We start from the raw sequence: 5,166 nt of genomic DNA on the forward strand, positions 1-5,166 counted from the left end.
GGGTTGCTATAGTCGCAGTGGAAAACTCGCAAATGAGGTATTATCTATAAAAGTGTCCTGTAGAGTGGAATATCCGCATTCGGTGATGAGAAAGAAAAGTACTCCAGAAAGAATATAACCTTGAGAAAGAGAAATTCTGAAGTATAAAGTGAAGTCTGATATGGAAGGATGATAAAAAGAAATAACTAAATATTCAAGAAAAGATAATGTATATTTTTAGAAAAGAATATCATTACTATAATTCATAAAGACAATCTCCTATCGAAAAATGTATTGCTACTTGAGAGAGTCACGCCTGTGATGGGAATCTGAACTTCGGCCGCTAGAATTAGGCGAACGCTTCTCTGGTGGCGAAGGGCGTCAGTTTCATAAAGGCAGCGTGTGTCGAAGAGTCAGGTTCGCAGTCATTGTAAAAAGGGTAGGGCTAAGCGGTGGACGAAAAAGGCGGTGTGAGTAGTCATTTACGTGGCCACCAATGTGGCAACGCATTTGTTAGGTTAATGTTTTGCAGATTTATATAATCAATGATATCTATTATGGAAATGAAAATGTTTGCAGAAGCCTATGTGATGTAGAAAATTTTTAGGTTTTTTATTAAGAAAATCAGGATGGAATTGCTACACAAAACAATTTGAAGAAAAAAATGAAAAGAAGTAAATGAAACATTGGTTATGAATGAATGATTAAATAGCTGTATGGAACTGTAACATTAATACTCGAGGCGTGCAAACACCTCTATTATTTCTTCTCTTCGCATCATTATTGGCACTAGACTTCATTAAAGAATTTCGCTTTACTATCTAAATAGAACCTTATGTACAATGTCTACAAGGACGATTCTCCTCTCGTATTCAAATGAAATTAATCAATCAGGGAAGACATCTGATTAACGTTATTTGATCGTCTCTTTCCTTTCATGAATTAAGTAGTTTAGCATCCCTCCTTTCTGGTGCCACTTGCATGAAGGAAAAGAAATAGTAAAACAAAACACACACACACACACACACACACATATATATATATATTTATATATATATATATATATATATATATATATGTGTGTGTGTTTATGTATGTATGTATATATATATATATATATATATATATATATATATATATATATATATATATATATATATATATATATATATAGGTGTGTATATATCTACATACGTACATATATACATATATACATACATATATATACATACATATAAATATATATATATATATATATATATATATATATATATATATACATATATATATATATATATATATAAATATATGTATATATATACATACTGTACATATATATATATATATATATATATATATATATATATATATATATATATAAGTATATTTACATATTTATACGCATATGCAAATATATGTATATACTCTGTACACATACACACACACACACACATATATATATATATATATATATATATATATATATATATATATATATATATATATATATATGCGCGTTTGTGTATAGACACATAAATAGAAAGACAGAGGCCTGGTAACTGAATGCTTAAATAACTTGCTGAGACTTCGAATGGCAACACCTACCAGAGGTAGCACCTTTATGGAAAAGAAAACAAAGAGAGAGAGAGAGAGAGAGAGAGAGAGAGAGAGAGAGAGAGAGAGAGAGAGAGAGAGAGAGAGAAAAGCCTAAGTGTAATTGGCTTTTATTATCAAACATTTCTCTAAATAAATCCTATGTCTTGAAGTTGAATAAATATTACTGTTTATCCCATATATCTTTATCCAAAAGATGCACTAAAAAATAAAAGTACATGATTGTTTCTTACTGAGTGTGCAATAAAAGGTTCCCTCCACTCCCCCATACACCCCTCCCTCTTCTGTAAGAAAAAAGAAAAAACAGATAAATTTAGAACTTAAAAATTTAATGGGACGTGAAAAACGAAGATGAAAACGTCAAGCTGACAGCGAAAAGCAGAGGACAGGAAGCAGAAAGTGAAACTCAATGCTCTAACGAACGAGGGGAAAACGTAATAATGGAGGATGTACAAAAAACAAAACATAACATATCAAAGGATAAAGAGGGGAACGGAACGGAATTGTCCTAAATGGGTATATGAAAGGATTTAGAAGGGGAAGAAGTGTGTCAAAAGGAAAAGGTAAACTCCACACACACGCACAAACACACACACACACACATAGGGAAATCAATGTTGATGTTTATCATGTAGAACCTAATGATAAATAATATGGTGAATTAACGATACTTTGATTTCTGTCATTCTCTAACATTTTTCATGCATATGAATATTATAAATATTCTCTCTCTCTCTCTCTCTCTCTCTCTCTCTCTCTCTCTCTCTCTCTCTCTCTCTCTCTCTCTGCATATGACTTTCACAAAGATCATCGAGATGTGACACAGATGTCTGTAACCCCCTTATGTATGTTAGTTTTTATTAACTTATTCTCAAACTCTATTATCAATATGTGTTTTTTTCCATTCGCAAAGTAGCCTAAATGAATAACTGTCCTTCACATACAATTGTAGCTGGCTGAAGAATACAAAGCAATGTCAGCCATTTCCTTTGGGTAGGAATCCATCTCAGAGATTCTAGGAACACTGGAAATAGATCTCTCCCTCTCGTCAAGCTACTCAGTTTTTAGAGGACTGATAGATCAAATGACCAGACAGACAAAACTTCTTAAGACTTAAAGAATCCAATAAATAAAAGTCATACAAATACTAACAATGTACACAATGTAGAATACTTACATGGCTCATATATCTAACAAATGACCGGAGATAAAAAAAAGTGTGGCAGGGAATTATTAAAACAAATTCACCAGAAGCTGTCAATGTCCTTCGCATTGCAATGAAATTTAAAACCTGGGACTTTCTTGTGAGTTGCAAATGCTCACTAATCAAGCCAACCAATATTCCTAAGTGCCTTCATTGATTATGATAATGAGTGCCATTACAGGACCTAATAAACATATATTTCCCCCTCCCCCATCTGCAATCTTCTTCACATCCCCCAATTCTTATTGAAATTTTCTTCCATCATTCCCCTCCTCAGTTCCTTATCATCATTTCTGAAAACTTTAATCGCTGTCTCTCTCTGCATCAAAAGGCAGGCGAGAGCAGAGACCTCTCCATTGGAGCGCTAATTACCTTCCTTTGGCTAATGGATTACCAGAAAGCTTTGCAAGAAGCCAATTACCCTATCCACGTGGCATCAATTGAAAATAGAGCTGGGTGGTTATTCAATATGATTTATTTGATGTACTGATGTGAATATTGGTGCCGTATGGAGATTTGCTTAACCTTCATAGAGGTGATGGTTAATGATCAATTGATTATTCGATAAGGAAAAGGCTCTGACGAGTTTCGCAGACCTGATTTAACTCGATAAAAGGTTCACATAGAATTGAGTGATAATTACAATAAGTAGCTATACTGCTTCAATGAAAAAAAAAATGTACGTACAATATGGAAATAGAAAATATATGAACCAAATCCGGCTTTTTTCTGTCACTGTATTTTTCGTTGTTGTCCTTATTTTATTATTCATTTATTTGTAACCTTTATATTGCAAAACAAATTAATAAGAGTATCAATATCTTATATGTTTAGACATTAACCTGAATTACTTTTGAAGCTTACCATTGTTGACATTGACGACTGAATGTATTGTACTCCGCTGAATTTATCGATATCTATACAATTCTTATAAAAATGATATATACAGTACAAAGGATACCGCCATTAGAAATTGCTAGTTTACTAATTAACATCAATACCAATTGATTAATCAAATTTATGGTGGAAGCGAATTATCTATCTATCTATCTATCTATCTATATATATATATATATATATATATATATATATATGTATACATATATACATATATATATATATATATATATATATTTATATATACATATATATACATATATACATACATACATACACACACACACACACACATATATATATATATATATATATATATATATACACATATATATACACACACACGCATATATATATATATATATATATATATATATATATATATATATATATATATACATATATATACATATATATATATATATATATATATATATATATACAGTAACCCATTGAGGTATGAGTTTAATCCGTTCTGGGACCGAGCTTGTATTTCAATTTCCTCGTATCTCAGTGGAATTTTTTCCATATAGAATAACTGAAAACAATTTAATCCATTCCCACCCTCTGAAAAAAACAGTATATTACAGAAGAAAAACGTGTTTATAATTGTTGTAATCAACATCCTACGCTGACAAAATAACAAAGGCTATACAACTGGTTATGAAATGTAACATTATTATGGAGTTCTTACCTTCAAGGAAGACAGTAGCAACTGATGGCGGTGTGTGCGGAGGAGGAGGAGGAGGAGGAGGGAGAGAGGACAGGGAGGGGAGAGACTTGACGGCAACACCTTTGGTACGCAACACTTTTGTAACACAACGTAACATAACCTTAACTTTAAATTCAACTTAAAAGAAATTCAACTTTAAATTTAACTTAAATGAAATTAGCTTACTGTGCACACACTTAAAAATAAAATGTTAATCTTACGTTACACTAAACTTAATTCTACATTTTGTTTTCATTTTCATTTTTTTTACTTTTCTTCTTCTTCCGGCTTGACTCTTTTTGCCTCTCTTTCACCTACACTTTTTGACGGCCTTTTTAAAAGGAACCTACCTAAGGATGTTTGTTTTTGTCTCCCCGTCAATATGTTGCAAAAATGACACACGCAAGTGTCGTCACACAAGGGTAACGCACGACCACTCGCCAACTTGTCTGGGTGCCTCTTTTCCATAAAATTAGAAAACTCCTGCCACTTCGCTAACATGTCTTTGATTTCTGCTGTAGAAAGGCGGCCCTCATCTTCAAACCTCCTCCTCGCTACTGAGCTCCTGCAACACCTCAAAGTGTGTCATCTCCTGGAGCTCGATCAATTCCTGTGTCGTGAGCTCTTCCTGATGCTCCTTGACAAGATCGTTCACGTCTTCCTCGTCTACCTCCAGCCAAATGGACTTTCCAAGAGACACGATTTCATCCATCACAACAGGTTCGGGGTCATCAGGGTCTGTTGTATCAAACCCTTCAAA

This window comes from Palaemon carinicauda, chromosome 26 (assembly GCF_036898095.1).
Source record: "Palaemon carinicauda isolate YSFRI2023 chromosome 26, ASM3689809v2, whole genome shotgun sequence".
Classification (NCBI taxonomy): Eukaryota; Metazoa; Arthropoda; class Malacostraca; order Decapoda; family Palaemonidae; genus Palaemon; species Palaemon carinicauda.